The 23,274-nt window shown below is 39.2% G+C and overlaps 1 pseudogene; it reads left to right on the plus strand.

Annotated features, from left to right (window-relative positions):
* Nucleotides 1-12,996: 12,996 nt before the first annotated feature.
* On the plus strand, nt 12,997-13,798 carry LOC114087025 (large ribosomal subunit protein eL8 pseudogene; annotated as a pseudogene).
* Nucleotides 13,799-23,274: the final 9,476 nt, after the last annotated feature.

Here is a 23,274-nt window from a genome sequence, read left to right on the forward strand (position 1 = left end):
AAAGACTGGGAGTGATGGATGTTTTCTCGTTTTTTGGTTTCTTTTTTTTAGGTGCTTTTTGTCTGTTTCACCTCCTGGCATTCCAGGAAATCTTTGATAAAAATTATCTGAACACAGCTAAAGAATAGAAACTTCAGCACTTGAAAAGTCTTTGCAAAAATTGTTTGAAAAAGCTTCAAAACAAATGTGTTACTTCAGCCTTCAACAATAACTAAAGGGGGGAAAAGAGGAAGGAAGGAACAAATAAAGGAAGGAAGGAAGGGAGGGAGGGAAGGATGGAGGGAGGAAGGGAGGGAAGGGAAACAGCAAATCTTAGCAAGTTTTATTTCCAGAGTCACTGCGCGATAATAATCAAATGCCCAGCTGTCAACAAATAAATCACAAGACATACAAAGAAGCAGAATCACAAGATTCATTCAAAGAAATATTAATTGATGGGATCTGTCCCCAAGAAAGCCCAGATATCAGAATTACTAGAGAAAGACTTTAAAACAACTGTCTTAAAAATGCTTAAAGAATTAAGAGAAAACAATGACAAAGAACTAAATTAAGTCAGGAAAATGATATGTGAACAAAATAAGCATATAAACAAAGAGATAGAAATTATAAAAAGAAACCAAACAGAAATTCTGGAGCTGAAAAGTACAATGAATAAAGTGAAAAATTCACTAGAAATGTGCAATAGCAGATTAGAGCAGGCAGGAGAAAGAACAGCAAATTTAAAGCTAGGACAATTGAAAGTGTTGAATATGAGAACTGAGATTTTTAAAAAAGTAGAAGAAAAAGAAAAGTAAAAGGAATATAAGATACCATTGAGAGGACCAACTTATGAATTATGAGAGTTACAGAAGGAGAAGAGCAAGAGAAAGGATGCAGGAATTATTGGAAAATACTTCCTAAAGGCAAGGAAAGACATCAATCCACAAATTCAGGATACTCAAGAAATTCCAAGAAGACTCACACCAAGACACATTATGATCAAGTATCAAAATCTAAAGCCAAAGAGAGAATCTTTAAAGAAGTAAGGGAAAAGTAACTTGTCATATAAAAGGGGTCCTCAGTAAAATTACCAACTGATTTCTTGTCAGAAATCATGGAGGAAAGAATGCAATTATATGTTACATATAAAATGCTGGAAGAAAAAAAATTGCCAATTTACAATTCTATATCTGGCAAAAATTAATCATAAGGAAATAAATAATAATTCTATCTTCAATCATAGATTAATTATCCTAAAGCAGGGCTTTAATAATGTTGTTACCCTATTAATGTTGTTTCAATGGATCCCTATTGACTCTAGGGTAAAATAAAAATTCTTTCCAATATATTATCTGATTTCAACTTACCTTTCCAGCACCATCCTCCATTACAGCCAGATAATTTCCCCAATAGTCACCTCTACATTGCTGTTCCTCCTCTACTTGCCTAACTCAATTCTAATTTAGTCTTCTTCAGAAATTTTGAGTTCATATCGTTTAGGAAGCTCCCTATGAACTTCCCAATGCTGATAAATTGTATCTTCCCTTGAACAGCAAAATTACAGTCTGTCTGCATCTCCATGGTCTGGCCAAACCCTTTTATTTTTTTAACTCCAGCCACTTGCCTTTACCTAAAACAATATACGTTGAGCAAGTCTTGAGGGAACTTTGAGGGCCTTTCTACTTGATGATTAGCTGTGAGCGCTCACCTAGTAATAATTTTTTCTCATTGGAATCTGCCTTCTTTTTTTTAAGGTAATCATTTCCCAAAATGGAGTAGAAGTATTTTTATGGATATTTCGCCAAAACAAATTCTAAAAACTGTGTTGAAAAGACATTAAGGTGGCCTCCTTGATGCCTGCCTCCTGGTATCCATGACCATGCATAATCCCTTCCCCTTGAGTACAGCAGGACCTGTGACTTGCTTTATCAATGGATATGGCCAAGTTAATGGAATGTTACTGTCATGATCAGGTTACATTATACCAGGCTCTCTCTTAGCTGATGAGTGTTAGAGACTCTTATTATTAGCTTAATGAAAGATACAGTCCTGTTGGAGAAGTCCAAATGTCAAGGGACTGTAAGACCCTTTAGGACATAAAAATGGCCTCCAGCCAATAGCCAGGAGATAGCTGAGGCCTTCACAGGGGAAAGGAATCCAGCCATCAACCTGAATGAGCCTGGGAGCAGATTCTTCCCCAATCAAGCCTTCAGCTGACATCTTGGTCACACATTGTAAGAATCTGAAGAGGAGGACTCATATTTCTGACTCACAGAAACTGTGATAATAAATACATAATGGTTTAAATCATTAAATTATGAGACAAAAAATTATGAGACAGTAGCTAAGAAAGGGATGTCCTGAAAGGAGTTTGATTATACTACCCAGTCTTGATCTTGGAATCCAGAGTCCTGGGCAGCTGGGTCACAAATATTTGCATCGTGTTTTCTCTCTCATCATGAGCTGACCTATTTAAAATGCCAGTGTGTGAACACTTAGAAAGAAAACTGTATTGACGGTGGATTACACAATGGAAGTTGCCTGCAAAATGGGACATTAGGAAAAGGCTGATTTGATTTTCCTTTTATACTCATAAACATATTAGGGTTCTCTAGTTTTCTAATGGGATCTAGAGATGATGCTGTGAAGAACAACCTAAATCCTAGTAACCTGGATTAACTGGATGAGGAGAAGGTAAGAGAGGAAAAGAGGTCAGTCTCAAATTAGTGATGAAAGAAAAGAAAAAAGTTTGAAAAATGAGTTGTTTCTTAATACTTTCAAGTAATTGAAAGACCTGATGGTTAATGAATCCTTGGTAGACTTGCTTTTGTGAATAGATAAGCATACTTTTAAGTTAACATATTAATTGAGGATATTCAAATGAGAACTTGAAGATTTCAGCTTTTTTAAAAAATAGACTGAACATTATCGCTATCTTCATTATAAGTTTATTTTAAAAGACAGGCCTGGTGTGTTTGTAAATAGCACAGCCCCTATTCAAAGTGTCACAAGCATCAAATGAGTTACATATAAATAACAGGACTTTGACTCTATGCTCAAAGGGTTGGTGGGCCTGAACCCTTTTGCTGTCCACGCAACATCTAAGAAGCTGCCCATGGTGATGGAAGAGGGAAGGGCATGTTCACGACTCTCTAATGCTCCTTGTTCTTCACTGGGAATAGAGAAAAAAATGGTGCTGCCACCACACCCACAGCTCCTTTGAGCTGCTTAAGGGAGCAGTTAATATTTGACTTTATTTCTTTGGAAAACCCTTGATGAACAGCCCTGGGACACAAACCCTGGGGAGACCCAACGGCATTGGGCCCATTAGATTCTTTCCAAGGAATCTGGAATTTTGACTCAAATTTCCAATCAATCATAAAATGTTGACTCTTGGAGTTCTGAGACAAGGCAGGGAAGTGTGGTCCTGGGTTCTGGGTCTTCCTTTGTCTGACTGTTAATAATATTTCCTGTCCCTTCTTCCATTCATTCCAGAAACTACAGAGACAATAAAGGGCACCCCAAGCTGTCACTTCTGGAGGAGGGAACAACTTTCCCCCTAAGTCAGTATGTCTCCTGAAAGAGGGTCCAGACTTTAGAGACAGCAGGCTTAAACAACAGCCTTGGGGTTTAACCCAGAGGAGCTAAAACTCACATTTTGTCAAAAAGCCCAGGAGTTCCTTACCTTCCAGAAAACCTTATATCAGAAGGTAAGACACTGAACTATTTGCAAAGTGTTCAGCTCTGGTTCAGAGAAAAAAAAAGAGAGAGAGAGAGAGAGAGAGAGAGCGCAGCCACAGAGAGGCTGAAGACCTTGGGCAGTTCTCTCGCACAATCTAGAAACCCTGTGCAGACACAGGAGCCTGTTCATGTGCAGAACTGCTGATTAGTTCTTTGTGGACCTCCTGTTTTGATGTTAGGGTGTTCAGCAGGGGGTGAGGAAGGTGATGCCCAACTTAGGTAGCCCCAGGCAGCTGCACCTTTTTCAGAATTCACTTTGTGCTTTCTAGATTTCTGCACTCTCCACTCCCAAGGTTCTAGCTCCTGGAAGGGGGTACTCTCTTCCTGATTTTGTTGGGACACATGACAGTAAGATGACCTTCTTCTTGATTCCTTCATCTCCAGTAAGTTGACCATCTTCCTGTGCATCTAGTGTCTTTTGTTGAATTACTGCTGTCATTGTCACAGACAAATTACACTTATTAACTCTGAATAATTCCAACTCAAGAAGCTGCCATCCTCACTGCTGGGACCTGTCAGCTCTGGCTGTGGTTACTGTGAAGTTCTCAGCTGTCCTCAGCCTAGGGGTGGGGACCAGCCCAACCCACCCTGCAGAGCCAGAACTGTAATGGTTCCCCTCAACATGGCCTCAGGGGCCCTTATTAGCTATGGCTTTCCCTGTGTGTGGACACCTGGCTCCCATCAACCTCCCCTTCAGCTGTTGTTTTTCTCACATTTGTGAAAGTGCAGTGTTTAATGCCCTTCCGGGTGAAGCTGGAGACCAAAAGTTTGTCTCAGATGTTTGCTCAGCAACTCAGGATGCATCTCAGAAACTGTTGCATCTGAGGATATTTCTGAATTTGGAAAAGGAGGAAAACAAACCCCTCTAGGATAACCCTGGAATGTTCCAGGGCAGGAGCAGCAGCCTTTTGGATAATCAGACTGTGAGCTCCCTGAAGGGCGGTGACTGTATCTTAATTATTTTTGAATTTTTAATGCCTATGCAGAGCGTGGCTCAGAGAATGTGCTAGAAAGATACTACTGAAAGTGAGAAGTTATATTCCTTTACATATGAAATGCATTTATTCTACTGTCATGTATAACCAATTAGAACAAATAAAAAAATTTTAAAATCCTACTGAAAAAAATGCAGAGACTATGAACTTTCAGACAGGCACATGCCAGGAATGATCTCATCCAAGAATAGTGCCTTTTCTGATGACCCATAGGTATTACAGTTGAAGCGGGAGGGATCCTCCCAGACATTGCCCCGATCAGTGGGGCAGGCTTTTGGAAGACATGGAGCATCAGATATGTGTCTGTCCCATGACTTCTGAGGGTTGGCCACACTGGACAGGGAAACTGAGCCTATAGCAGCTAATAGGGAGCAGGGATGGCTGTGCCCAGAGGAGATCCTGTGTGTTTTTAGACAGTGGGCTGGGAGCCCTGAACCTTGGGTGCTCTCTGAGGCTCTTTATTTCTGTCCTGCCTGCTTTGCTGTAGTGATTTAAATCCTCTGGTCCTAGCAATAGTTGCCAAGATAAACAAACAGCAAAGGAATCCTGGATCATAGCTCACCTCCTTTTGGGGATAGCCTGGAGGAGACATGTTGGCTCCCACAAGGTGGTCGCTTAGGGGCAACTGGAGGTGGGGGCCACGAGGACTCTCAGGATTGCTGTGCACCAATTTAGATGAGCAAGGCCATTTGTCATCTGTAATTAAATTGAGCTAATTTCATTCTGTGACACAGAGCCAGAGAATCAGGGTTCTCAAAAAAAATGTTATTCTCTTATTCCATTTTGTGTAAATGTCATCATGGTGCAGCTGGAACAGGAAGAAAGGACATTTTTGAGATGTTCCTGGTCCCCTAAATGGATTGTGTTCTGATCCTTCAGCATTAAAGCCAATCTAATGCCAAGGACTGCAGGAGCTGATGTAGATGAAATGTTACATTTATATAATCATCCCACAGACAGGCAGGAAAGAGCTTTTTCTGTATAAATCCTAAGAACTGAGTGAGGGAGGCTGAAGGATCAGAGGAGGACTAGCCCTCTGGGGTCCTTGGCACTCTGCACACAAACAGGCTGCAGCCATTCATCTTTCTAGGTTTGCCTCAGAGGGGAAATGACAGAGAGAAATGGAGAGAAACTCCAGGCAGCCAAGTTCTCCTTTTGGTTGCTGTCTTCAAGTGGTTTCGTGGAAGCAGGCAGCCTCCAGGGACTGGAGAGAAAAGTCGGTTAGCAAAAAAGAGTGACCTCACAGTTCTTTCCAAGACAAGGATTTGAGACAGAAACCAAACTTTGGACATTCACTATGAGAGAGGTCAAAAATCCAAACAAACTCCGTCAACTCTTTCAAAGAGTTATGAGGAAAAAGGCTCATAAAAACAAACAAACAAACCAAAAACAAGAAGGAGCCCCTCCTTCCAGTGGGTTAAGAATTTTCTGGGCTTCGCTGCCCTCACAATTATGGTGTGCAAGATGTGGGCAGGCATCCGGGCCTCTCTTCCTTTCCTTGCTTGACCCAATGCTCAGCCTTGACCCCTCTCCAAATTCTTTCTTCCCTACCGGAAACAACCTGTTGTCTGACTTCTGTCTTCACTCAGGAATAGCCTTTGTCGATGCTCAGGGGTCCTGCAAAGGCCAGCCACATTTTCCTGGACCAGGCTTGGAAGAACTTGGGGGCTGGAAGGGCTAATGGTTAGAGCTCAGTCCTTCTCCCACAGCTGAACTACTGCAATGGCCTTCTCAATGCCTTTCCTTCTTGGTTTGTTTGCCCTCCAGTCTCCACAGTGATGAAGATCCCACTGCTTCCCCTCAGTGTCGGGGATTTTGGAAAGTCCCCTTTGCAAGACGTGAATAAGTTGTGGTTTTGCACTACAAGCACTGCTCTTCTGAGGCCCTTGTAACCTTGTATTCCTGTGACTACTACAGAGTGTTGGTTTCTGGGCTTGCTGCACTTGGCTGTACTTAAAAGACCAGTTGTCATGGACTCAGATCTTAGGCTTGATAGAACCCAGCTTTCCAAGGAGGTATCTTAGATATTGTGGACCACACACGTGATGTGCTTAAAGTTCTCCTTATTTGTGCAGCCCATGTGTCACATCAGCCCCTGTCATTGCCATGTGCTTGTGTCATTGGGAAGACAACTTGCTCTGTCTAGCTCTTTCCTCTTCCATGCCATCCCTGCCCCAGTTAGCCCTCTCCCTCTCTACTAAGTCACCAAGCCACTGGCTTCTCTGAATCTCAATTTTACTAAAACATACACTTTAGGATTGGAAGGGACCTCAGAATCTAGTAGATTATGTTCCTGTCATGCTGCACAGTTGCTTTCACATATATTTTCTCATCTTATCGTAAAGATTATCTCCCACTCCACTGAGACTACAGGCAAGAACACTGAGATATGAAGAGTTTAAGGGACTTTTTGAGGACCATGGCTGACTCTCTTCTGTGCCTTCCTTGAGGCCTCAAACTCTGTGCCTCTCATCCTCTCCCAGGGACTAGCCCCACCCTCTGGGGCCACTTAGGTTTCACGGTTCTCCTGAGCACTGTCCTGGCTTTGAGGCCTTTGCTTCCAGGCCCCGCCGTGGGAGTCCAAGGCAGAGTGGGCACAAACTGAGATGTTCCAAAAATCCTCTTTGTCACAGTCATTTGTGGAGAGCTGGAACCCTGCAGCAGCACAGGAGAAGCCCCTGTGACTGGTGACTCATTGGTGATCTCATTTAAAAATCCCCAGCAGCTCTTTTTGCCATGCGTCAGATGGCCCAGATACCCAGGGCGCACTCACACAGACACTCTGCAGAGGTAAAGTCTGTATGACGTGGACATCCCCCTTGAATGTGTTACAAACACGAGGATGAAATGCTCAGGCCTGCTCTGCTAAATGAGACTCTGAGAGGACCAGGAAATTTCTTGGGATTCTCCATTGTGGGTGTTTTACAAACCCAACATCAGAGAAAGGTTGCTTGTTCTCCTAAGCCACATCATAACTGACTCCCTGTTCCTCATGGTTTGATAGGTATTTAGTTTCACCTTAAGGGTTCATCTCAGCCATGCCCCTGCCCTCCTGTAGGCTAAGCAGGCAGAGGAGAGTCTGACCTATTTTTAAAGACCTGCTTAGGATGGGAGGCCCTTTTATCTTTGGACACAGATGAAAGACACTAGTTTGTGGCACTGTTTCCTGACACCGTTGGGAACTGGAAGACCAGAAGAGGAGGCAGGGATTAGGCGCAGCCTGGGCATGCTGTGTTAACCTCCCTGAAAAGACACGGGATGGGGCATCTAAGTGAGCCTAACCAGGTGGGAGAGGAGCAATGGAAGGATGCGGAGGCTTGGCTGGGCTGGGAGGGAGGGAGGGAGGAAGTGGTGTTGAGGGTGCATTTTAAGCCAGAGAATGAGGGCATGCAGGGCATGACCCACTGGCTGGAGGAATCTGTGGAGGAGCTCAGCCATGGTTTGAGGTTTGTACTTGATCTGAAGGCTTTCAGGAAGCCCTGAGCCATTCTAGCTAGGCAGAGATTTCCAGGGCATTTAATGCTGTCTTCCATGTTGAGTTGCCCTCTAGCCGCACCATGGTGATGGTGCTGCAGATCTCAGTGCTGAACTACAACCAGGGTCGAAAAGACAGCATGGCTTCTCCACTTTATCCCAGAGCCAAGGGATCCCAGCTGTTAATGTCCCTATTCAGGACGAGTTTGCATGTTTTTTTGTTTTGTTTTGTTGAGCCAGATGTTCTGGTCTGGAAGACTGGGATGCTTCCCTAGGGATATGCAGTCAGGGAGAGCCTTTTAAATAGGATATCAATAAGAGATTCATCTCGCATTAATGAGTTATGACAGCAGGGCTAAGGCCCTGGTCATCATCAGTGGCCTGGATATCTGCAGCATGATGGTCTTTAGTACCTGGAAAAACAGGCCAAGGCCACATCAGTGGAGTATGGGGGCTCGTGCTGGGGTGGGGAGAAGGAGACCCCTTCCCCACAGGTGGGGATCACCAACGGATTTGATGATTTCAGATGAACAAGTTGCTGCCCTATCTCCAGACTGATTAATCCACACTTCTGCAATCATGAAATGAGAAGTTGGGGTAGGGTTTCTTTCTCTAATAAAGGTCAAATCCAAGTTCACTATCATGATGCTTTGCAGCTTGTTATGGAAGAGTTTGCATGAGACTTTCCAAGAAGCGTTTCTTGTACAGTGAGTTTAGAGAAGGTTCCAGAATGCTGCAACCAGAAGGAAGCAGGTGGGGGGAGCAGAAAGAAGAAGATAAACCCAGATTGGCTCTAGTGTTTGATGTTTGACAGGCTTGCTGATGCTCAGCTTTGCAATGTCTCACCTCTAGGACACAGAGTGGGGACAGGATGACTTCCAGGCTCCCTACTAGACCTGCCTACTCCTCTGGTTGGTTCTGCATCCACAACAGGAATAAGTTGTTCCAAGAAAACCATTTAGACATCTTTCAGTTTAGGGCTGTGGTGTGTTCTGAGTGTGTGTTATTAATTTGGTTATTTCCCTGTACAAATCATGCTCTGCTTGTTGGTCATTTAGCATTTTGGGTCAGCCCATAAAAGCTTGACTGATCCGTGAGGTGACTGGATACTGTGCAAGTTCTCTTCAAGAGCTCATCTCTATTCACTCTGAGGTAAGGCAGGAGCCAGGGACTCTCTGGAGAAAGCCCGGGCAGCAGAGAATTAGGAAGGAAAGGGGAGAAAGAAAAGAGATGAGTCTATATGTGAATGTGTGTGTGTGTGTGTGTGCGCGCACACACATACTCGCGCATATGCATGTACATGTGCATTTTAGAGAGTGGGTTAAAGCGGGTAAGGGACAGGGAAGCCAGAAGTTCACAGTAATCCTTGGGAATTCCCCAGGAACAGAATTCAGGGGGGCCAGAGGTGCAGGGTGTAGGTTGGCTGCTCTTGAATCTACGGGATTCAACATTTCATCATCAGTTCCCTACCTCTCAAAACTACCCTAAACCCCTTTCCCATTGTCCGTCTCTGGAAACTGCTGTTTCCTGCCATTGTAAATTTGTCTCCTCTAGAACTAACGTGCATATAATCATTAGTTTTTAAATCAGTTCTCTTTTAGTTTTGCTTCATTCATATGGTTCCCTTTTCTTGTTAATTACGATTCCGATGTGTAGATGAACCCTAGTTTCCCTTTTTCCACCACTGAGAGACCTTTGAGCTGTTTCCAGTTTTTCTCAATTATGAACAAGCTGCTAGAAACATTTGCATACAGGTTTTTGAATTAACATGGCTTTCATTTCATTTGGGCAAATACCCAGGAGTGAGATTACTGGATCTGTCATGAGTGTTTACCTTTTATAAGAAGCCACCAAACTGTTTTCCACGGTGGCCATACCATTTTGCATCCCCATAGCAACATGGGAGAATTCTGGTTCTCCCTACTCACTCTCTGTTCTTGTCACCACTTAGATTGCCGTGTCCTCTCCCCACATTCTATTAAGTATTCCATGGTATTTCAGTCTGTTCTCATGGCTTTAATTTGCATCTTCCTGATGACTAACGATGTTGAGCATACTTTGATGTGTTCATTTGCCATCTAGGTATCTTCTTTGGTGAAATATCTGTTCAAATACCTTGTTCATTTAAAAAATTGAATTCTTTAGCAAGTTTTGAGAGTTTTAAAAAAATATTTATATTATCTGCATAAGGCCATTACCAGATAGATGATTTGCAAATATTTTCTTTTGTTTGGGGCTTGTCTTCTCATTTTCTTCATAATGTCTGCTTTTTTGGAATGGGGGAGGGTACTAGGATTGCACCCAGGGGTGCTTTTCCACAGAGTTTCATCCTCAGCCCTTTGTTTATTTTTAATTTTGAGACAGGGTCTCTCTAAGTTGCTTAGGGCCTTGCTAAGTTGCTGAGGCTTGCTTTGAACTTGGAATCCTCCTGCCTCAGCCTCCCCAGCTGCTGGGATTAAAGGTGTGCACCCCGCATGCCTGGCTCATAAAGTCTTTTGAAGGGCAAATGTTTTAATTTATCTTTTTAAAATTTTTTTTGGATCAGAGTTTTAGCATAATAGCTAAGAGATTTTGGTCTATGCCAAGATTATAAAAGTTTTTAGCTATTTTTCTCCTGGTAGTTTATAGTTTTAAGGAGTTTTTTGTTTTTATTTTATTTTCTTATTTGTTCTTTTTAGTTTACATGACAGTAGAATGTATTTTGGCATATCATACATATATGGAGTATAACTTCCCATTCTTGTGGTGTGTACATAGTGTGGAGTTACACTGGTCATGTATTCATATATGGACACAGGAAAGTTATGTCCGATTCATTCTACTCTTTCCCATTCCCATCCCCCTTTGATTCCCCCCACTTCCCCCTGTCCAATCTGGTGAACCTCCAACTCCTCCCTCTCCTCACCCCCCACTGCCTATTGTGAGTCAGCATCCACATATCAGAGAGAACATTTGGCCTTTGATTCTTTGGGATTGACTTAACATGAGAATCTCCAGTTCCATCTATTTACTGGAAAATTCCATAATTTCATTTCTCTTTATGGCTAAGTAATATTCCATTGTGCATATGTATCCCATTTTCTTTATCCTTTCATTATTTTTTTGGGGGGGGGGGTGCCAGAGATTGAACTCAGGGTCACTCAATTTCTGAGTCATATTCCCAGCCATATTTTGTATTTTATTCAGAAACATAGTCTTACTGAGTTGCTTAGCTCCTTGCTTTTTGTTGAGGCTGGCTTTGAACTGCCATCTTCCTGCCTCAGCCTCCTGAGACACTGGGATTATAGGTGTGCTCAACCTAGCTTGGTTCCATTCATCTATTGAAGGGCACCTAGGTTGGTTCTATAGCTTAGTTGTTGTGAATTGAGCTGCTGTAAACATGGATGTGGCTGCATTACTACAGTATGCTGATTTTTAAGACCTTTGGGTATATGCCAAGGAGTGGGATAAACTGGGTCAAATGGTGGTTCAATTTAAAGTTTTCTGAGGAATACTGCTTTCCAGAGTGATTGCACCAATATGCAGTCCCACCAGCAATGTATGAGTGTACGTTTTCCCTTACATCCTCACCAATATTTATTTTTACTTATATTCTTGATAATTACCATTCTGACTGCAGTGAGGTAGAATTGCAGTGTAATTTTAATTTGCATTTCTCTAATTGCTTGTGATGTTGAACATTTTTTCATATATTTGTTAACCATTCATATTTCTTCTTATGTGAAGTGTCTGTTCAGTTTATTTGCCCATTTATAAATTGGGTTATTTGTTTTTTTGGTGTTAAATTTTTTGAGTTCTTTTTATATCTTGGAGATGAATTCTGTATCTGAGGTGCAGGTAGCAAAGATTTTCTCTCTTTCTGTAGGTTCTCTCTTCATGTTCTTGATTGTTTCCTTTGCTGTGAAGAAGGTTTTAGTTTGATATAATCCCATTTATTGATTCTTTTTTGAAATACTTTTTGGTTGTTGATGTACCTTTGTTTTTTATTTATTTATACGTATTGCTGAGGATCAAACCCAGTGCCCCACACATGCTAGGCAAGTGCTCTGCCACAACCCCAGGCCTCATTTATTGATTCTTGATATTACTTCTTGTGTTTTAGGAGTCTTGTTGAGGAATTCAGTTCCTAAGCTGACATGATGGAGATTTGGGCCTACTTTTTCTTCTAGAAGTTGCAGGGTCTCTGGTCTAATCCCTAGGTCCTTGATCCACTTTGAGTGAGTTTTGTGCGGGTTCTGCTACATGTGGATTTCAATTTTTCCCAGCACCATTTGTTGAAGAGGCTCTCTTTTCTCCATATACAGTTTTTACAATGTTGAGATATGTGTCTGCTATTCCTAGTTTTTCTAGTGTTTTGAACATGAATGGATGCTATATTCTTTTCAGCATCTATTGAGAGAATCATGTGATTCTTGTTTTTAAGACTATTGATGTGATGAATTACATTTATTGATCTCTGTATGTTGAACCAACTTTGCAATCCTGGGATGAACCCCATTTGATCATAGTGCACTATCCTTTTAATTTTGGGGGGAAGAGGTACAGGGATTGAACTCTGAGGCATTCAACCACGGAGCCACATCCCCAGCCCTATTTTGTATTTTATTTAGAGACAGGGTCTCACTGAGTTGCTTAGCACCTCACTGTTGCTGAGGCTGGCTTTGAACTCACAATCCTTCTGTCTCAGCCTCCCCAGTGGCTAGGATTACAGGAGTGCTCCACCATGCCAAGCTCTTAATGTGTTTTCGTATGTGATTTGCCAGTATTTTATTAAGAATTTTGGCTTTATCTCCTCCAGCTGCCCAAGATGCCAAAAGGAAAGAAGGCCAAGAAGAAGAAGGTAGCCCGGGCCCCCACTGTGGTCAAGAAGCAGGAAGCCAAGAATATGGTGAACCTGCTGTACAAGAAGAGGCCAAAAAACTTCAGCATCGAACAGGACATCCAGCCCAAAAGGGACCGTACCCGCTTTGTAAAATGGCCCCACTATATCCAGCTGCAGCAGCAAAGGGCTATCTTCTCTATAAGCAGCTTAAAGTGCCTCCTGTGATTAACCAGTTCACCCAGGCCTTGGACTGCCAAATAGCCACCCAGATGCTTAAGCTTGCCCACAAATACAGACCAGAGATGAAGCAGGGGTAGAAGAAGAGGCTGTTGGCCCAGGCTTAGAAGAAGGCTGCTGGCAAGGGGATGTCCCCACAAAGAGATGGCCATTCCTTCAAGCAGGGGTCAATACTATCACCACCTTTGTGAAGAACAAGAAGGCTTAGCTGGTGGTGGTTGCACATGATGTGGATCCTATGGAGCTGGTTGTCTCCCTGCCCACATTGTGTGGAAAGACAGGAGTCCCTTACTGCACCATCAAGTGGAAGGCCAGGTTGGGATGTGTGGTTCACAGGAAGAGGTGTACCATTGTTGCCTGCACACAGGTTAATTCGGAAGACAAAGGAGCTCTGGTTAAGCTGGTGGAAGCTATCAGATCCGACTACACTGACAGATATGATGAGATCCATTGCTACTGGGGAGACAATGTCCTGGGTCCAAAATCTGTGGCTTGTATTGCCAAGCTGTAAAAGGCAAAGGCTGAAGAACTCACCACTGAACTGGGATAAATGTATGCTATTGGGTTTCTGTACATAAAAGTAATAAATTGCCCTTCATCCATGAAAAAAAAAAAGAATTTTTGCATCTATGTTCATTAGGGACATTGGTCTGAAATTTTATTTCCTTGATGTGTCTGTCTGGTTTTAGTATCAAGGTGATAATTGCTTCATATAATGAATTTAGAATTCTATTTCATGGACTAATTTGAGGAGGACTGGTGTTAATTCATCTCTGAAGGTCTGAGAGAACTCAGCTGAGGATATATCTGGTCCTGGTCCTGGCCTGTTCTTTCTTGGTAGACTTTTGATGTCATCTTCAATTTCATTGCTTGAAATTGATCTGTTTAAATTTTCTATGTCGGGCTGGGGATGTGGCTCAAGCGGAAGCGCGCTCACCTGGCATGCGTGCGGCCCAGGTTCGATCCTCAGCACCACATACAAACAAAGATGTTGTGTCCACCGAAAACTAAAAAATAAATATTAAAATTCTCTCTCTCTCTCTCTTTAAAAAAATTTTTTTTCTATGTCTTCCTGATTCTATTTGTGTTAATCATATGTCTCTAGAAATTTGTTGTCTCTAAGATTTTCTATTTTTTAGAGTATAAATTATCAAAATAGGTTCAGATTATCATCTGTATTTCAGTAGTGTCAGTTGTGAAATTTCCTTTTTCATCATGAATTTTAGTAATTTGAGGGGTTTTTTTGTCTTTCTCTTTTTTAGTTTGGCTAAGGGTTTATCAATTTTATTTATTTTTTTAAAGAACCAACTTTTTGTTTTGTTTATTTTTTGGATTGTTTCTTTTGTTTCAATTTTATTGATTTCAGCTCTGATTTTAATTACTTCCTGTGTTTTACTCTTTTGGTGTTGATTTGTTCTTCTTTTTCTAGGGCTTTGAGATGTAATGTTAGGACTTGTATTTATTGACTTTCTATTCTTTTAATGAATGAGTTCAATGCAATAAACTTTCCTCTTAGCACTGTCTCAACAATGTCCCAGAGATTTTGATATGTTGTATTGCTATTTTCATTCACTTCTAAGTATTTTTTTACATTTCATTCCTGATTTCTTCTGCTATCCATTTGTCATTCAATAGAATATTATTTAGTTTCTACATATTAGAGTAGCTTCTATTTGTTATTTTATCATTGATTTCTAATTTCATTCCATTATGATCTGATGCAAGGTATTATCTCTATTTTTTTTTTTGTATTTGCTAAGAGTTGCTTTGTGACTTAAGATGTGGAATATTTTAGAGAAGGATTCATGTGCTGCTGAGAAGAAGGTGTATTCATTGATGGATGAAATATTCTACATATGTCTGTTGAATGTCTTGTTTTTAATCCAATCTGCCAGTCTGTGTCTTTTGATTGATGAGTTTAGGCTATTAACATTCAAGGTTATTATTGAGATATGATTTGTATTCCTGGTCATTTTGTTTTATTTCTAGTTTTTAATTTGGATTAGTTTCTCCCTTAATTGACTGTTCCTTTAGTGTAGTTCCTCCCTTTGCTGGTTTTCACTTGTTTTTGTTTTCATTTCATCTTCATGGAATATTTTGTTTGGAATATTTTATAGTGCAGGCTTTCTAGCTGTGAATTCCTTTAACTTTTGTTTATCATGGAAGGTTTTTGTTTCATCATCAATTCTGAAGATTAATTTTACTGGTTATAGTATTCTTGGCTGGCATCCATTTTCTTGCAGAACTTGGTATGTTTTATTCCAAGACCTCCTAGCTTTGAAGATCTGGGTTGAGAGATCAGCAGAAATCTGAATTGGTTTCCCTCTAAATGTTACTTGTCATTTCCCCCTGGTAGCCTTATTCTCTATGTTAGATATTTTCATAATAATTCATAATAATGTATGTAACTTGTTGTAATTTTTATATTTGGGGTCCTTTAAGCCTCCTGTATTTGATTTTTCTATTTCATTCTTCAGGATTGGGAAATTTTCTGATGTTATTTCATTAAAAAGATTGTATCTCTGAGCTTTCATCTATCCCAATAAATCTTCAATTTGGTCTTTTCAGGTTATGCCATGTTTCTTTCAAGTTCTGTTCATGGTTTCTTAACCTCTTTTCTCCATGGTCAACTTTGTTTTCAAGATTATACATTTTGTCTTCATTGCCTGAAACTGTTTTCCAAGTGATCTAATCTGTTGGTGATGCTTCAATTGAATTTTTAATTTGGTTTATTGATTCCTTCATTTTGAGGATTTCTGCTTTTTTTTTTTCAGAATCTCTGTCTCTTTATTGAAGTGACTTTCACTTATTGTATTTTCTCTCTGATTTTACTCTTTATACCATCCTCTACTTTGCAGATCAGTTTAACTATGTACAATCTAAACTTCTTGTCTGACATTTCTTCCACTGTAGTGTTGAGTGATTCTGTTATTGAAGTATTTTGGTTCATTTGGGGTGATTTGTTCCCTTGTTTTTTTCATGTTGTTTGTGTATCTACCCATCTAATAGTATGGATCTGAGGCAGTAGAGTTTCTATGCTGTGGATTTATAGTGTCCCTGAAGGTTTCCAGAACCTCACTTATGGAAAAGCTGCCTGTCTGGTTTCTTGGTTTTATGTCATGGAACAGCCAGGAAAATGATCTTCTCCTGTTTCACCATCTTGAAAACCCTCTAGCTTTAGGTTTTATACAAAGCCATGATGATTTTTAAGATTCATTTATCAATTATCTAGTAAAGATGGAAGGCAACAAATTTTCTATTAGCAAAAATTGTCTACAGTAGCAATTATTTAAGAAATAGGTATAGTGGAAAGTTCCAATTTGTCTGTGCCCTTAATGATAGGGCAAGTCCACTTTCTGCAACTTTTGTAAGACAAGGCTGCAGCCAGAATTCAAGCTCAATTACAGTGTCAAGTTGATCTCATGGTAAAATTTATGAACTACACCTTTACCATCAACTCATGTAAAGCTTCTCTTTTCTTTTACCTTTTTTCCTTCTTAATTCACAATCCTGTCAATCCTATCCTCTTCATAGATAAGCACACTATTGTATTTTATACATGCTGATAAATATATGGATATAAAGTCTGGAAACATATAAACCTACATAATACATGGTTTATTGATATACCATTAGAAAACACAATATGCACAATGTGCCATTCAATAGTAATTCATATTTCAATAGATATTTGTGAGGAAAGCATTAATGTATCATTTAAAAAATCTCTGCTATGTGCCTGGAATGTGCTAGCTCTGATTATTTTTGTTTCTGATTTATATCAAATAAACCTGTGCTTTTAATATACCCAGAAATCAGAAATAATCAGGGGGATCACTATGTAAAATAATAAAATATTATCCATGTTTTTATATTTTTGGGGACATTCTTTATGTGCATCTTCGTAAATTAAGTGCATTTCTGATTCTGTATCTGTCTTTTATTCCCATTCAACACATCATCTTTAAGCCTTCCACCTGTTGCTGTTTGCTGGTCTATTTTGTAGTGTCTAATACTGCACAGAATTCGATAGTACACATTCTGTACAATTTCTTGTTTATTTGTATAGTAATAAACACTTAGATTTCTGAGCTTCCTGCACTACTGTGAACTGCCTCTCACAGGCCACACAACAGACCTCTGTGGGAATTACTCAGGGTTATATACTCAGGTCTGGGACTGTTGGGTCAATGATAAGCATAGGAGCCTGGGCCAGGTTACTCTCCCCTCAGTCTACAGATGGGTTCCTATTCTTTTTCACATTCTCATTATTGCTTGATTTAATCCACCTTAACATTTCTCCCTGTAATTTGTTAAGTGGTATATCATTATCATTTTTGGATTGTGAATTTGCCCATCTCTTCATATTTCTTTTTGTTTCTTTTGAGAAGCGGTCTTTCAAGGCTGTCCATGAACTAGTGATACACCTGTCTCAGTAGCTGGGATTCCAGGCCTGTGCCTCAGTGCCTAGCTATCTCTTCATATTTTTCCTAGTAACTTTGATCTTCCATATGCAAAGAGCCTATTCATATCCTTTTCCAAAATTGTGTATAGGATTTCTTGTTTTGCATTTTTTTGGTGCTTATTGATTTCTAGATTTTTTTCCCCCTCTTTTCTTTTTTTTTTTATATATTCATTTTGGATATATCAGTTTTAAATATAGGAAATATTTCTTCCATTCTATGTTAAATTAACTGATTATAATGTCTTCTGTGATTAAGAAATCTTTAATTTTATGGTGATAAACATAAAAATTTTTCACTTTATGTGATCTTTAAAACATTTTTTTCCTGCTTTTAGGTCACAAAGATATTCCTATAGTTTCATCCATTGGCCTTTTAGTTTTTTTTCCCCCCAAATGCAAAGGTTTCGAATCCCTCTGCTACTTTTTTTTTTTTCAGTGTTAGGTTAGAAGCAAGCACTCTATCACTGAGCCACAGTGATATTATTTTATTTAAAAATAAAATAATTATTATCACATTTTATTTAAAAATAAAATAAGTCATTTTATTTTTAGACAAGGTCTTACTGAGTTGCAAGGCTGACCTCAAGCTTGTGATCCTCCTGTCTTAGCTTCCTGAGTTGCTGCGATTACAGGAGTACACCAATGTGCCCAGTTCAGTGGTTATGTTCTAAAATGTTGCTATAAACGCTGAATTAGTGAACAGCAAAACATTGGTCTTTGGGGAAATACAAAGTTAGTTTTTCCTTAAGTGCAACATTTTCTTCTGCCAATCAACACATGTTCCCTGTTGTGCTTCTGTTTAAGATATTGTGCTTCTTGTTTAATATATATTTCTTACAAATAGTTAATCTCACTGTGTCCAGATTATTTAAAGCCAGTGGGCTTTGGATATTATTTGTGTTTTATAGGTTTTTTGGCCAACATCCTGGTCTGACAAGCCTTATCAGTGTCAGAAAGCTGCTTTTCCACATAACCCCTTTCCTGTATAACATTATTTTTAGAGTATTTTTAAAGTTCTTCTGCAGACCCCATCTCACCTGCCAGTGTGACATTTTTGGTGCTGTGTCACCTGAAATGCCTGAGGTAGTCAGTACCAGTAGAGAGGGTGAAACATCCCCCTGATTCTCCATGACATGGCCTTGGTTGTAAATTTATTTGACTTTCAACTTCACAGCTCTGTTGACTGCGCCTTTCTTATCAGTCATCATCTCATGAATCTTTAAATGTAGCTGCTTTTCAGCCTTCATTGTAGCTTCCTCTTACACTATGGATCTTACTTTGGCACTTTCTGGAGCAGCCTCACATACATACTGAAGAATTTCCCCTTCCTTGCTCTGCAGGTACTGTATTGTTGACTTATTAACACTGAACTGACAGCCAACAGCATTTTGTGGCTCATACCTGAAAGAGGACTATCCAACACATAAGCTTTTTCTGTAAGGCACATCACAGCTTTTGTGCTTAGAATACTAGACAGCACTTCAGCACTATTCTTGAGGGTCATTTTAATCAGTAAAATTGCCAAAATAGAGCACAGAAATGTGAAAAACATGACACTAAATAGCCTGGGAAAATAACACTTGTTTTGCATTATGAGAACTGAAATCAGAAGGCAGAGTGCTGCGTGCATGCTCTTCACGGAGGGAGACTCAAAATGTTTGCTACTTTGTGCCTGTCTGGGAATGACTGCTAATACCTGAGTTCAGTTACAATAAGTAGGCGAATTCACAAATACAGAATCTCCAGTAATGGGGATGGACTATTCTGCTTCTGGGATTGTTTTTCTGTTCCTTCTGCGTCTTGTTGTGTTTCTATATCATCACTAAATTTTTATTATTGTAGTTTTGCATTGTGTTAATATCCAACAGAATGGAATACCCACCTCTCTGGCTTTGTTTTGTTTTCCAGCACTGACTTTCCTGTTTTGTGCACTTTTATTTTTCTATAAATATTTTATTATAAAGTCATTGAACTCCTCAAATAATCCAGCTAGAATTTTGTGAGGCATTTCATTCAATTTATAGATTAAGGGAATCACTGACTTTAGAATGTTGTTATCCATCTATGAATATAACGTATCTTGCCATTTATTTAGATTTATTTTTGTACCAGTTGAAAAATAATTGCACTTTTTCTTCTACATCATTTATTAGATAAATTCCTAGGCACATGACTCGTTTTTACATTAGGGTTTACTCTCGGTGTTTCACACCCTATGGGAATAGAAAAATGTATACATGTACCACCATTATAGTGTCATACCGTGTATTTTTACTGCCCCCCAAATATTGTGCTCTGCCTATTTACCACTCTCTCTGCACGTAATCCCTGACAACCACTGATGTTTATACTGTCTTCATAGTTTTGATTTTTCCAGAATGTCATAGTTGGAATCGCACAGAATATGGCCTTTTCAGATTGATTTCTTTCACTTAGTAATATGTACTTATAAGTTCCCTCCATGTCTTTTCATGGCTTGATAGCTCATTTCTCTTTAGAACTAACTAAAATTCCATTGTCTGGATGCACTATGGCTTGTTTATCCACTCACCTATTAGAGGGCATATTGGTGGCTCTCAAGATTTGGCAATTATGACTAAAGGCACTATATTTTGTGCAGGTTTTGTGTGGACATTAATTTTCAGCTCCCTTGGGTAAATACTAAGGAGTGTGACTTCTGGTTCACATGGTAAGAGTATGTTCAGCTTCATATGAAAGCTCTCCACTATCTTTTAAAGTGGCTGTACCATTTTGCATTTCTACCAGCAACAAAGATGTTGCTATTGTTCAACATCCTCTCCAGCATTTTGGTATTGTTAATGTTCCAGATTTGGGGCATTCTAGGTGTGCAGTGGTATCTCATTGTTTTGATTTGTGTTTTTTCAGTGTACTATGATGTGGAACGTCTTTTCATATATTTATCTGTCATCAGTATATCTTCTTTGGTACGGTGTCTATTAAGTTCTTAGATTCCTTTTTAAAGTTAAGTTAGTTGTTTTTGTTTGTTTCTTTTTATTGTTGAGCTTCCGATTTTTCACCAAGTAGGAATGTTAGCTTTGGGCTTGTTACATACAGCCTGTATTGTGTTGGGATACATTTCTTCTATACCTTATCAGGTGAGAGTTTTTAATCATGAAAGGATGCTATATTTTGTCAAATGCTTTTTTTTTTCTGTACCCAATGAGATGATCGCATGGTTTTTGCCCTTGATTCTGTTAATGTGATATATTATAAGTGTTGATTTGTATATGTAGAACTATTCCTATATCCCAGAGATAAATCCGACTTGGTCATAGTGAATGATCCTTTTATATGCTGTATTTTATTGAGGATTTTTATAACTATGTTTATCAAGGATATTAATTGATAGTTTTCTTTTCTTATAAGGTCCATTCCTGGCTTTGGTATCATGATCATTCTGGTCTGGTAAAAAGAGTTTGAAAATACTTTCTCTGATTTTTTTTTGGTAGAATTTGTGAAGGATATGTATTATTCTTTAAATGTTTGGTAGAATTCAGCAGTGAAGCCATCAGTACCTGGGCTTTTCTTTAATAGAAGACTTTCTATTACTGATTCAATCTCTTTACTCATTATTGGTCTGTGTGGACTTTCTATTTCTTCCTGATTCAATTTTGGCAGGTTGTGTAAGTCTAGAAATTTGTCCATTTATTCAAGGTTACCCAATTTATTGGCCTATAATTGCTTATAATAATCTCTCATGATCCTTCGTATTTCTGTGGCATCAGTTGTAATGTCTCCTTTTTCATTTCTGATTTTATTAATCTGAGGTTTCTTGTTTCTTTCTTGCTCTAGCTAAAAGTTCATCAATTTTCTTTTGTCTTTAAATATAACTCAACTTTCAGTTTCACTGATATTTCATATTATTTTTCTTTTCTACATTTGTTTATTCTGCTCTAATCTTTATTATTGCTTTCATTCTGTTAATTTTGGACTTAGTTTGTTCTTTTCCTATTTCCTTGAGGCAAAATATGAACTTACTAATTTTAAGTCTTTCTTCTTTGATGTAGACCTTCATTGTATAAATTTCTCTCTTATTACTGTTTTTGTACATCCTGTAATGTTTGATATGTTGTGTTTCCATTTCTGTTTGTCTCAAGATATTTCTTAATTCCCCCTTTAATTTCTTCATCAATCCATTTGTTGTTCAGAAGCATTTTGTTTAATTTCCATTTGTTTGTGAATCTTCTGAGATTTCTCCCATTACTAGTTTTGATCTTCATACCACTGTGGTCAGAAATAATACTAGATATGATTTCAGTATTGTTAAATCTATCCTAAAGAACGTCCATGAGTGTGTCAGAAGAGTATGTATTTTGCAGATGTTGGATGGTGAGTTCTTTATATGTCTGTTAGGTCAACTTGGTCTAAAGTGTGATTGAAGTAAACATTTTTTTTATTAATTTTCTGTCTTGATGGATATATCCATTGTTAAAAGCAAGGGACTGAAGTCCCCCACCATTTTTGTTTTGCTGTCTGTCCCTTCAGATATATTAACATTTATTTATATATTCTGGTGCTCCAATGTTGGCTTCATATGTATTTACAATTGTTACATCTTCTTGAGGAATCGACACATTTGTCATTATTTAACGTCCTTCCTGTACTCATCTCCCACAAAACAGACTCTAAGTCAGAAACAGAACGCGATAAAGAAGGACATTAAATAATGACAAATGTGTTGATTGTAAATACATATGGCTACTTTCCTTGGTTTCCATTTGCAAGGAATATCACTTTCTCTTCCTTGATTTTCAGTCTGTGTGTGTCCTAAAAGCAGAGTGAGTCTTTTGTAGGCAGCATGTAATAGGGTCCTGCTTTATATAGACTCAGTAACTATTTTTTAATTGGAGAATTTAATCCATTTACATTCAAGGTAATTGTTACAGGTGAGGACTGAACTTCTGCCCGTTTGTCAATTGTTTTCTGATTGTTTCTGTCTTGCTGTCTTCCTTCATGGTTTGATAGTTTTTCTGTAGTGGTATGCTTGACTTGTTTTCAGTTTTGTTTCATGTACCTACTGTAGATTTTTGTTTTATGGTTACCAGAGGCTTGTGTAAAACATAGTAGCCTATTTCAGAAACTTAAATACTTGGTAGAAACTTAAATTAGATTGTATGCAACAACTCTACACTTCCCCTGTTCTTTAGTCAGCTTTTGTGTTGCTGTGACCATAAATTAGAAGAGGGAACATTTATTTTATTTTATTTTTTGGAACATTTATTCGGACTCACGGTTTCAGAGATTCAGTCTATGGTTGGAGGGCTCCATAGCTCTAGGCCCAAGGTGAGGCTAACATCATGGCGGAAAGGCACAATTGAGGAAATCTACTCAGTTCACAACAGCCAAGAAGCTGAAAGAGCCCCTCTCACCAGGGACAAAATACAAACCCTAAGGGTACAATCCCCAGGAACTTAATTCCTCCAGCCACACCCTACTTGTCTACAGTTACCACCCAGTTAATCCACATAGTGGATTATTGCACTGATTGGGTTATGTCTCTCATAATCTAATCATTTCACCTCTGAATATTCTTGCATTTT

This window comes from Marmota flaviventris, chromosome 12 (genome assembly GCF_047511675.1).
Source record: "Marmota flaviventris isolate mMarFla1 chromosome 12, mMarFla1.hap1, whole genome shotgun sequence".
NCBI lineage: Eukaryota > Metazoa > Chordata > Mammalia > Rodentia > Sciuridae > Marmota > Marmota flaviventris.